A 13,519-nucleotide genomic window follows, 5' to 3' on the forward strand; every position below is an offset into this window, starting at 1 on the left:
AGATTAACACCACCAACATCGCCACAAGAATTGCAAAACCAACCAGTACAAGTGCCCCGGCAACTATCCATGATCAAATCGCACAAAAGAAGGAAAACCAAAGAAAAGTCTGCATGTTACAAGTTAAATGAAAAACTGAAAGTCAAACTTAAATGCCAGCAAAGACTTACTGAAAGATACAAAAAGAGATTCTACCGAATCAAACGTAAAGATCGTGCAAGGGAGACCAGTGAAGACGAACAGGAGATTGAACCTAGGGCATACCGCCTATATCAAACACTGGTCATGAATGGCAGAAAGTGGTACAGCAGAAGCAACAGCCGCCTAGAAAGACTAATGCTATCAAATGTAATAGTAGGAAAAAGAGTACTGAAAAAGTATGGCCTGGGAGCTTATGCTAGAAGTATTTTGGGTATATCAAGGCGCTACATGTATTGGAAAGGTAGAAGTGTCCGTCCAGCCGGCGTGAAAAGTCGAATGAAAACGAAAGTGAAAGCGCTTCTTGAAAGGGACGACACCTCAAGGATAACATCGGACAAACAAGCCACCATCACAAGAAACGGGGTGAAAATGCAGAAACGGTTGTTAAATGGAGACCTAATAAATCTTTACAAAAAGTATGAGAGCGAGGGAAACAAGATCTCGTACAGCATGTTCTGCAAGTTGAGGCCGTTCTGGATAGTGAAACCAACAGAAAAAGATCGAGACACCTGTTTGTGTAAACTTCACGAGAATCTCAACTACAAAATTCAAACAAGATATAAGGAGAATATGGTTCATTCGAAAGATGCGAATGTATTGATAAACGAAATTGTCTGCACTCAAGAAAATAAGGAGTGCATGTACAGGGAATGTCGCCAATGTGAAAATAAACAATTGAGTTGCGAAAATGCAGATGGGAAACATGTGGAAAAATCAACGAATTGACAAGGAAAAAGATGGAAAGAAAAAAGTTGTTAATAAGACTGTAAAGGAAAAAGTCCAAGGCACAAAAGAAACATTAGAAGACGAACTGAATAAGGAGTTATCGAGGGCGTGTAGACATGTGTTCAATATAAGGCATCAATACAAATCATTAAAGTATTTACAACAAAAAATGTCTCATGAGGAAATCATGGTACACATTGATTTCTCTGAAAAATATAACACAAAGTATGCCAACGAGATACACAGTGTACATTTTGGCGCATCAAAGCAACAAATAAGCTTGCACACTGGAATTGCATATCTCGGAGATGACAAAGTGTTATTCTGTTCAGTTTCGGACTGTTTAAAACATGGACCGGCAGCCATTTGGGCACATCTAGCCCCGGTAATTACATATCTGAAAACAAGAAAACGGTTTTCAGTAATACACTTTGCAAATGATGGGCCTACAACCCAATACAGAAATAAACCGAACTTTTATCTTTGGTGTACAAAAGTGTTTGACTACGGTTGCACATTATCTACCTGGAACTTCCTTGAAGCAGCACATGGTAAAGGAGCTGCAGATGGCGTTGGGGCGGCCGTTAAAAGGGCAGCCGACAAACAAGTGCACACATATCAAAAGGACATTACCAGTGGGAGGGAATTCGTGGCTAATGTCCAACAATGTAGTAGTGTTATGATGTTTTATGTGGAAGAACAGTCGATTCTCGAACTAGAAAGTCAACTGCCCACATCACTGAAACCTCTGCCAGACACCATGAAAATTCACCAGGTTGATAGTTATGCATTTATTACCAAATAACAAACATTGTATAATATATATATATATATATATATATATATATATATATATATATATATATATATATATATATATATATATATATATATATAATGATTGGCATGATTGTACTACGAATGAAATAAATGAAATAAACAACTGTATGTATGGAACCTATGTTGACAAAAACCTTTCAACAATGCATGAACTAAATTGCATATATTTTCATACATGTAAAACCAAATAAAACTTCATTTTTTGTAATTCCTAACAGCTTATCACCGACTATCGAAGTGAAATTGCCCACCGAGTAGTATCTTGTTTCTGCAGACGTCCAGTGATATGCAGTTGCTTTTCACCAACAAGAGTACTCTTCCCTGAATATGTATTGCAGCTAGAACCGGGTGTAAGTCTTCATATAATATCATACCGTAACAAGTAATGAACTGAATTATAAAAATTAAAAGCAATCAAAATATATACACACCAAAACTGAAAATATCCGTTTAACTGCATGAATCGCTACTTTTTTGTTGTTGTTTATTTGAAGGTAGTAAGACCCCACCCCAGTAACAGTGTATATAGATATTCGAAGGAATTATTAAAAAACGCTCAATGAATTTGCAATATTACAGTCACATGCCAACCATATTGTCAACCCGGATTGCGGTGCTCAGATATTTGACTATAATCAGACACCTATAGCTTACACCGATGCTCACATGATTATAGCTGACGCCGTTCACACATCTAAAGCTGACGCCGTACAAATGCATCTATTTACACCTCAACTTCCATTCCTTAAATGAACTGCCTTTCGGCAATTGCGTTCATCAATCGATGAACGCAACATCTTCGGATATGTTCGGATAGTAATTCATTGCATAACAATATACATGAAAGCTATTGATCTTGTTATTGATTGTATTGTGTCTGCAGGTCCCGTAAAATATAGATCAACATTTTTAAAAGTGTTAGTTTATTATATTTTAAATATATTGGTACCAGAAGCAGTGGCGGATCCAGGTTTCTCAGTTAGGGGGGGGCGTAACTTCTGAAATTGACTTCTGTTGGCCGCTAAGGCCCCCATGTGTTTTCATGGTAATTCAGGGGGTCGGAGGCCTTCGCGACGGCCTCAAGCTCTTAAACTATTGCATGTGTTTACTATGGAACGCCGGGGCTCAATGCTTCTTGCGAAATGCGTTATGCAAATGCTATATATAGAACAATAGTTTCATTTTCGACCAATCGAATGGCCGGGTACGGAATTACGGAAGCTCTTGCTATGTGAAATCTAAATATAGTAAAACCTCCTGAATAACGGATTTCCTTCGTATCTCGCATTTCGCATGAAGCATTTTAAATGCATTTAGCATCTCGCATTTTGCACAAAAATCATTTCCCAAAAAGCATTTCGCATATGGCATAACACAATCAAATTGAATCGGACGAAATATTGTGCACGTTCCGAACTGCTCCCGGCAGTGAAGGGGATGTAAGACATAAGCTACTGATACTGCTACAGAAATATTATTATACGGTGGAAGAAACGATACTCTATCTAACCTAACGCGTTTACAGCAATATACAGAGTTGCACATCTTGCTATTCGCAATCTAACTGACTTTCTGGCATATTTTCTGTAGGACACCTCTTTACTTTACCGTTTCTGAATATTATATTGTATTGGTGTGTTTTAAACAGACGAGCAAACGTCTGTTTCACTGACTTCTCAGGGTAAATACATTCAACACAATGTCGAATAAAACCAGAACATATTTTATTAAAATAACTGTTGTGTCCGATATTCCCCGCATGTATTTCAGCCGTCCGATATTCACTACAAAACTACGCATGTGTCCGATTGAACGGCGTTTTACTTCCTGTGTATAGCCGTAAAAACGGAGGATAGCCAAACGCTAACACATTCTACTGAATACGTCATAATAGATAATTTAATCGATAAGAGCGTTCCACAACGTCTCGGACCAATTATGTTTCGTAAGAGTCCAATGTGGCCAAATAGATGTTCGATACAACCACGGTAAATCGAGATCTATTTTTTTTTGTGTGGAGCAATCATAACCTTAAAAGCTATCTACAATGATGGAACGATATTAATAATTTATACATATACTTGGAAAATTTTAGGGGGGCGCGCGCCGGGTCCGCCCCCCCCCCCCTTGGATCCGCCTATGAGAAGTGTTTCAATTTTACGTTTTAAAGTGATTTCAAGTGTGTGATCTTTTCCCGCGTTATTGTGACGTCATTTGAAAAAAATGTTTTCGGTTATAGTCGGGTCGTTCTATTTACCGAATGGGTAAGAACAGACTACTGAAAGGTTTTCTTAAATGAAATGAAGTATTTTTTAACAGTTCTTGAATGAAATGATGAACTATTGGTGTAACTCCACACACTTTGACCAACCCAATTGCGTTCATATCCCCGATAATGACATCAACCCCGCAATTCATTCCTTAAATAACTGACGCCGTGCACACGCCTGTAACGGACGCTCGCTCGTCCACAGGCAAATCTCCCTCTGTCGACGATGTAAGTATCATTTATTTTTACTGTACCATATAGGTTATCATTTAAACTTTTACAATGTAAGATAAAATATAAAGACACATATTCAGCGAAGAAAACTAAAAATATTTCTTTAAAACCTCGTTATTTATAGACGTTTATAAATTTAATTATATTTAAGCTGTCTTTATTGTTGATTCGAGAATTGCTCTTGTGTTACAGGTAGAGCAGAAAGAGGATATGGATGAACGGTTGGTGGGGCGATATTGTATCATTGACTATGATGGTCTTCCATACCCAGGTTTAATATTAGATATTGATGAAGAAGGTGCAGAGGTGTCGGCAATGTGTCGTATTGGGGCTCATCGGTTCTTTTGGCCATTGATAGAGGACCGCTTATGGTATGGGAAGGAGAAGATTGTCGCATTGTTAGAGACAGAACCAGAATTGGTGACAAAACGTCATCGAAAACTGGATGAGTATGTGGAAGCACATTTGCGACAAACTTGGCTTGGATAATAAAGGAAAAAAAGTAAATTTGATCAAATGATCATTTGACGTTGATTTGAAAGATGACTAGAACGTTGTGTTGGCTGCCATATTAATTTTGTATGCTATTACATTCCGTGTTTCCGTATGAAGTTTTTAATAATGCCAACTCTTAATAATGACAGTATTTGCTTTTAATTGAGAATGCATAATGCAGTATTGGTTTTAATATTAAGTTGAGAGTTCCATAGTTTGTGTTTACTGAGTACACAGTTGTAGATTTGGTATCAAATGTTAAATAGATTAAAGTAAAAATTGCTGTATGTGCGTTCTGATGCAATCTTTAAAAGTGTTTGCATTTACCATAAGTATGTTATTTTAGTATATTTGGAGGAATCGACCTGATACCGAACGTTTTTTATAATTGTTCTACTATTTCATTTAATATAGAACAAACAATTAAGAAGGGTGATCGATATATTCATTTCCGTTACGACGTGAATTTTCCGTTACGTGAAATCATTTCCGTTACGTCGGCTTAAAACGTCAAATTCATAATAATGACTTCAATCTGATGTTGAAAACTACATTATATTTTTAGCTTTTATGACGACATGTTTACTCCATGATATAAAAAAATGTCTAAGAATGCTTATTTATAGACTATGCATTTGCAATGATAAACAATTTTGACATGTTCTATAATAGGAAAAATAAATCCATATTTTTAATATATCTATTACATTAATCAAAAACTGATTGCAAACTCCTGAATAATTTTGTGTTGTCTATTAGCGCCTAACATAAGTTGCTGTTTTTTTTTTTAATATATTAGCGTAATAAAATCTCAAAAAACAAACTTGTAACGGAAATGACTAATATACTGGGGGAGTGTTTTTAATTTAAGAAAATAAATAAAATAAAGTTATATCAATAAAATCCAATGTTTATAAAATGTGTTTGGAGGATAAAACAATCCATTAAACTAGCAATCATTGCTAGAATGCCATGTGTTGCTTTTGTATCTCCCTGACCCAAGAAAGTACGTTAATTTAAGAATCACTGCGGAGGCGCAAAAATGATGTCACACAATTGGTTGGGCGGTTACATTTACCAGTAGATGGCGTGGAACAGCCTGATCGCCGGCGCTTGACCTTCGATGATTACCCTAGTCCCAGATACGATACAACCCCGGCTTCCAAGCCCGCTGTACACGTGCAGTCGTCTGGTCCTCCACTGGCCGCCACGCCTTCTACACTGCCACGACGATGCGTTCGAATAAAGTCGGCATTCTGACTATAACACTGATTATTGATTCAGATAACCTCAATAGCTGGGTGAAAATAATGCATAATGTAGTTATTTTAACTTCATTCCAGACCGTGTTCATTGCTAATAAAGAGAAAACTGAGCTTAATCCCATTTAGCTGGAAATTAAAACGTGGAATCCCCGCCTAATGTATGGTGATTAGCTTTACCTTGCCTATTGACGTCGGATTTTTGTCGGTATCTGCACTGCACTCATTCCATGTTAATCTGGACATTTGATGTCGCCACTTTTAATGATATCGTATTCTGGAAAATTTCATATGTTTTGATGTCAAAGCTTACTGTTTTGACTTTTAGGAGTCCTGGTCAAAAATCACCAAAAAAATCAAAATTATTAAAACCATGAAAAATGTATATTTTTTGCCGATTTATGACAGTAGGGGTAGCCAAATGTCCATGTCGCCTTTATGGCATGGCGTTTGATTTTGACTCAGCATACATGTCTTTAAACCTGAAACAAATCATTCTTCAGGTTTTTTGACAATGTTATGATGACAATTCTGAGATAAAACAGTCAACATTGAAATATTGTCCGATGTTCAAACAAATTTCTTGACTAACGTCCATGTCGCAAAATTAGCATAATCGACGGGACAATGCAATCTTAAAGCCATACTTCGTCAAAACGAATATGTGGTGCTATCGGGGATTAAAATCATCCGAAAGGGCAACTATTTGAAAATAACTATTACTTTTTGTGATTATATCAACCAACTTTGTCAAATAACAGATACAATTTATTGGTCTGCAGCGTAATTTTAATTAGGTAATGAACGAGGCCTTTATGAAAACACATGTAAGAACAAGCGTAAACTATTTATGACAGAAGTCGTGGCGGTTTATTATGCGTTAACAATCATCCAACACAACTGATATTTGTAAGTGCACAACAATTATATAAAAGTTCACATAAATCGACATATTTGAAACACCAAATCAAACGACCGTAATGAACGGGACGTAAAATGTAACTCTTAGAATGTAAACTGATTGAGTAACTAGACACCTTGCAGATTCATTGCACACATTTTAAAATATGCCGTTCTTCCTTGAATTATTTCTGTAGCCGTGTAAATGTGTGTCCCGTTCATTATGATAAAAGTCCCGTTGATTACAATGAAGTGTCAACGCTTCTAAATAGCTCTTATTTTAAATTAGGACTCTTGTTTTGTTAATATTTTCACTTTTACATGAAGGAAATGTTTATGGCAGCACGAATTAATGTAAAAATCTGCGTTTTAGTCGTGTATAGTTTAAATATTACAGTTGCCCGCTAATGGAATTCAACATGAAATCAATGGTGATGTTTACCATGCAATATATTGTGTTTTTTAAAAACTACAGCTGAAATATTTTAAGTGTTTTTTAGCCCATCCTTTTCATAGTAAAAACATATACAACCTAGATAAATCCCTTAATTGTATCTGCATGTAAATTCCTTATTACACGTGTCCCGTTCATTACGTACGGTTCGTCCCGTCAATTACATTGGTAAAACCAACCACAAAAATACTGTTAGCTCAAACTGACCAGTGTACTTTGTAATATTAAAGAATACTTATCTCTGTGTTTCAGAATGGCAAAATCTAAAGCAGAGCGCATGCGCGAATACCGAGCTCGGAAGAAAGAAAAGCTTGGAGAAAAAGAATGGCTAAAAAAAGAACGTGCCCGGACAAAAGCTTACTTCAAACCGATGGCTTTGCTGGATGAGAGCAAGCAGTTAGAAATAAGAGAAAATAACCGGTTAAACCAAATTCGATTTAGAAGGAAAAAACATGAACAGAAGAATACTGGTGTCGACCGTAGCAATACAGAATTACAACCGTCTACAAGCACGGAATCTAATGAAAATGAAATATCAAGCACAACAGACACGACAATAACTATTAAACTGCCATTTCCTTCAAGAGCACAGAAAGGGAAGAAAAGAACATCTAGGGCACTGTCGAAGCCATACAGACGGGTAGAAACATTAGAAGATCAGAATGAAGCCTTGAAACGAAAGCTTAGTTCTAAGCGCCCAAAGACGACTGCAAAGGTATGAAGAGAAGAAAAAACAGAGTAATACGCCCATGGGCAAGACTGACAGCCTTCTAAAGCAGTCGGGAATAAAACCACAAGCTGTTCCTGAAATACGAAAGAGACTGATATTCAGTGAACGCATAAATGAAGAAATCAGAAGCACAAAAGATGGCCAGGAAAACCGAAGTGATAGAAAGACTGTTGTACATAAAGTTGTCTCTGGAAGAGTGATTAAACGATATCGGCTGAAATCAACATTAGAAGAGCATACAAGGCTGAATAGAAGGAAGTCTTATGCATGCAAATCAGTTCTTCTCTGCAAAAGATCACGATTAACTACACTACGACAAAGTGTGAGAAATGAAGTATTGAAATTTCTCGAGAGAGATGATAATTCTAGAGTTATGCCAGGAAAGGCAGATGCTGCTAAAAGTGGGTCAGGAAAAATTCAAAAAAGGGTCCTTAGTGACTACATGTATAACCTGCACCAAAAGTTCATAGCTGAATCAACCATTAGAATATCAAAGTCATCATTTTACATGTGCAGGTCAAATTACATATGTCCTGTCAACTTTGCTTCACGAAGTGTTTGCCTGTGTTCAAAGCATCAGAACTTTTGCTTTCTACTAAGAACACTCAAGGCTTTGAACGTGACGACTTGTGGCAACCCAGACAAGTTCGTTGAAATGTTCCTAGATAGTCCTTCGTCACTGAATGAATTGCTCAATAAGATACCAACAAATGATGAAAATGTTAAATTCCAACAATGGAAACGAGTGAAAATGAAGAATGGCAAAGAACGGCAGCGTGTCGTCGAAGTAGAGAAAACTAGAAGTGAGCTCATTGAAATGATGGCCGATGAATTCAGTGCATTTGAGGGACACGTACAGAGAGTGAAAGATCAATACGTTGCTGTGAAGACAATGAAAGAGAAACTACCAAGAAAGCATGCATTAATACAAATGGATTTTAGCGAAAACTATACTTGTAACACCCTAGAAGAAATCCGATCAGCGCATTGGAATAGCTGCATGATAACATTACACCCGATTGTAATATATTATAGGTCAGACGACAATCAGCTAAAACACTCAAGTTACGTCTTTGTCTCTGAGGTTCTGAGCCACAATGCAGCTATGGTCATCGCTATCATAGACAAGCTGATGAGACTTTTGAAAAAAAAACATCATTCATGATTTAAAATTTGTTCATTTTTGGACTGATTCTCCCTCATCTCAATATCGGAATAAAACTATCTTCGACCTAGTGAGTAATTTTGAACAGCGTTATGATCCATGCGCGTCATGGCATTATTTTGAATGTGGCCATGGTAAAGGACCATGTGATGGTGTTGGCGGCACGACAAAAAGGAACGCCGATAACGCTGTGAAACAGGGGAAAGTGTTAATCCAAGACGCCGAGGACTTTTTTGCCTGGGCTTCACAAGAGGAAGGCGGTATAAAATATCAGTTAATAACTGAACAAGAGTACAACCACTCTAAAACTGAAGTTGATGACAGAAATACACAGATTAAACCTGTCAAAGGCTCTATGAAGTTGCATGCCGTGATAGGCCAGGGAGACGGCCGACTATTGACACGGAATGCGAGTTGTGCTTGTGATGATTGTTTTGTAGACAAGTTTAACAGTCAGTCTAAATGCAATTGGAGTAAAATTACAGTTACGATCGCCTTGCGTGTTTACTCATCGAGAAATCATGTTTATAACACGGCGGCTAATGTTTCGATCAGAATTGACACAATTAATGACACAATTAATACGATTATTAAATAATTAAGAAGTTAATTATTAAATACTGACAAAAACACCGGTTATTATGAATTCACAGTGTGCATTGTCATTCGACGGCGTGAAACGAGTTATGATTTTTATTCACTTCAATATTATTTTTCTAAGTGCACGGATTTATATTTCTACGAACGGATATTTCCAATGCATTGTTCTTGATATTTTTTTAACTTTGATTATGGCTGAAAAAAAAAGACTAATCGAAAGTGTTTGACTCTAAAAGAACGTGTCGAGTGTATAAAGTTATTAGAAAACGGCCGTAGTGCAAGAAGTGTTGCCAAGGATTTTAACTGTGGACGGACTCAAATCAATTTCTTACTTAAGCGTAAGCGTGAACGAAATTGTGGAGGAATATGAAAGCAATGGAAATCCAAACGCAAAAAGACAGAGTAAAAATACAGGAAATGTGTATGCACAGGTAGTTGTGTGAATGTGTAGACTGATCTGTGGTGTGTTTTGTTTATGCTATGCATCAACATTTATTTAATATACGGACTACTTTAAAGAGTGAACTAAAATGTGTATGTTTGTGTAAATGTGTAGACTGATATGTGGTGTGTTTTGTTTATGCCTTGTATCAACATTTATCTAATGTATTTTATTTATAAATTTGAAATAAAGTTTTTTATCTATACACATGTATTTGTATTCAACCTTTTCAATAATATTGATACAAATGTTATTGATTGTGGTGTGAGGTGGTGGTTAAGATACATACTCCATATCTGAATAAAGCTAAAGTGGCGGAAATGTCAAACCTAGATTAAGTGGCCACCTGTCTATCGTGAGGGTGGTATACTTTGAAATATCATATCTCAACAATCATTGAAGCCCAACTGGTAAAACGACAAAAAGGTAACTAGGAAACATGCACAAATAAGCTGCCATGAAAAACAAATGATTTTGATAACCTTGATAAAAAAAAAAATTCACTCCCATTTGTCTTGGTTAACAAAGAATGAATGTGACATAATCAACAACATTATACTATACCTTTCTGGTACCTTGTTTTCCCCATAGTACCATGTTAATCACTAAAATAGTTGCGGCTAAGAGGTCAAAATCTGATTATACAATTAGCATGCTCAAATCGCTCACAATAAACTATTTTTACCGGTAGACTTACTAAATTGTTGTCTGCTTCATTTTGAACATAATAGTTTCTATTCGTCTTATTGGGCATCACAATTATTAATATACTGTAAAGTAATGTAAAGTAGCTCGAACTACCGTAAATTGGTCGTTTTAGGTGATACAACAAGGCGGCGACCATGCAAAAAAGTTTATTGGAGGCTCTGGATGCGATTCGAACACATGAAATTGAAACGACAACTCGTTTTGTGTCATGGTCTTCGCCTAAAGGATTTGGAAATCTTGGAAATGGTTTTAATATTGCTCTAACTTCGAGTTTATAGACGAAAGTCAACAAAGGAGAAACACATTTTTGGTGTCTATCTAGTCCAGGCTAACCATCATTAAAAAAAGCCTGGACGGCATTTTAGAATGACTAGTGTCTATCTTGAAAACAAATTATGAAAATTTTGTAGTTGAAGCATAAAAACGTGGTCTTATTTGTCATATTATCTATCATTCATGATCAACGAAGTTCCTCTTGTCTATCGTAAAATATTATTCTTGAAATGTTGAACTTGAGCTGTTTATCCAGATTTTTTCTTATTATCTATCGTAAAATATGTTTGTTTTTTAATTTATGATAGACAATAAGAATTATTTATATTTTTCTTATTTGTCCTATAATTACATGAAAACACAAGTAGTAAGTTTCTTACAGTCAATCATGATTTTTGCTTTACTGTAATTATGTATAATTTGTTTTCTTATTGTCTATCATAAAATATATTTATTAAAATTTATGAAAGACAGTAAGAAAAATATTTCATGATAAATAATAATGAAAATAATTCCTGATAGACAGTAAGAAAAAAAATCATGATAGACAATAAGAAATATTTTAATTTAAATATATGTATTAAAATTTATGATAGACAGAAAAATATTTCATGATAGACAATAATAAAAATAATTCATGATAGACAGTAAGAAATATTTTTCATGATAGACAATAAGAAATATTAAAAAAAAAATTCTTATTGTCTATCATAAAATATGATAATATTTATGATAGACAGTTAGAAAAATATTTCATGATAGGCAATAATAAAAACAGTTCTTGATGGACAGTAAGAAATATTTTTCATGATAGACAATAAGAAATATATATTTCATGATAGACAATAAGAATATTTTTTCTTATGTATCATTTACATAAAAAATATTGTCTATCATAAAACATGGTTTTCTTAATTGTCTTTCCTAAACATATATATTTTATTTATTTTCTAATATAAAATGAATCTTTCATACTGGGATTAATCTTATCAATAAAAAAAATAGAAATGAACATTACTGTTCATTTAACTTTAACCATTGTTTATCTGCTATCACATGGCTTCAAGATAAGTTTAATGAATTTTATTATAATAATAAGGTAATAAGTGATACTGGTTATGAAAGTTTATCTTAAAAGCAGGGGAGAGTTCAGGAATAGACGTTAGAGAGGGCATACCTAAGGGGCGTACTCCGCTCCCCAAGAGAGGACATACCTAAGGGGCGTACCCCTCCCCCCAAGGGTCCGCTAGACGTAAGCAATTTGTGAAGAAATCAGAAAGACATACAAGTGAACATAACACATCGGTGGCCTTCAAGTAGTGGTGATATTGACTTCATGGCATATCTTGCACATGTTCAAGGATTGCGTTCTGCTACAAGACTGGAGAAAATAACTTTTTTCTCAGTTTTATGGCATGTATGCTTTTCTTGTTTTCAACAAATATCACACGGATGATGGATACATTTTCACCAGTATTGGAAATTGTTGAAAGACGTGGAAACTGTTGTTTATATACGGATGAAGAAACATCAAGAGGACATAATTAAAGGAAGTTTATGCGCTGTTTGAATTTGTTGTTTTTATGAGTTCACATCGCCTGCACATGATGGCATTTGAAAGGTGTAGTTTATTAATTTCCACTCCTTTGAGATAGAATGCAAACTTTGACGACTTTAGTGATGGGGCATGTGCCAGGTGTGCCATCCCCCCTCCCACGGAAGCGTTTGTGTTAACTGTTGGTCATTGCAATTGCTCATTGATCTGTGATAGACTGCAGACTGTGAGCAGAAATTATTGATTGGCAATTGAAGCCAATTCTATTTCTTTCTCACTTACACTTGTTTGATCAATGCACTTTTCTTTATATTATCAAAGAACATATTTGATGCAAAAATTAAAATATATCAATTGATTTTGTTAATATGTACCTTCAAATGTCCATAAAAGAAATGGTATATGATAGGGTTATTTTTGTATGACATACATAAATATCAATTAAAATATTTCTTTGATAGACACTAACAACTTCGTATTAAAAGGTACATATTATTGAGATGCGGACAACAGTTTCATAAACGTGATACTTTTAAGCCTAAAATCTGTTTGTTCAATAGCCTATTCGTCAAGCTAAATAATCTGTGATAGACAACAGTTTCAACGTATTTATAAACGTTGCATTAAAATAGTTCATGATAGACTCCTAAAAAAGTATGGAATAT

The sequence above is a fragment of the Mya arenaria genome, chromosome 14, assembly GCF_026914265.1.
Source record: "Mya arenaria isolate MELC-2E11 chromosome 14, ASM2691426v1".
NCBI lineage: Eukaryota > Metazoa > Mollusca > Bivalvia > Myida > Myidae > Mya > Mya arenaria.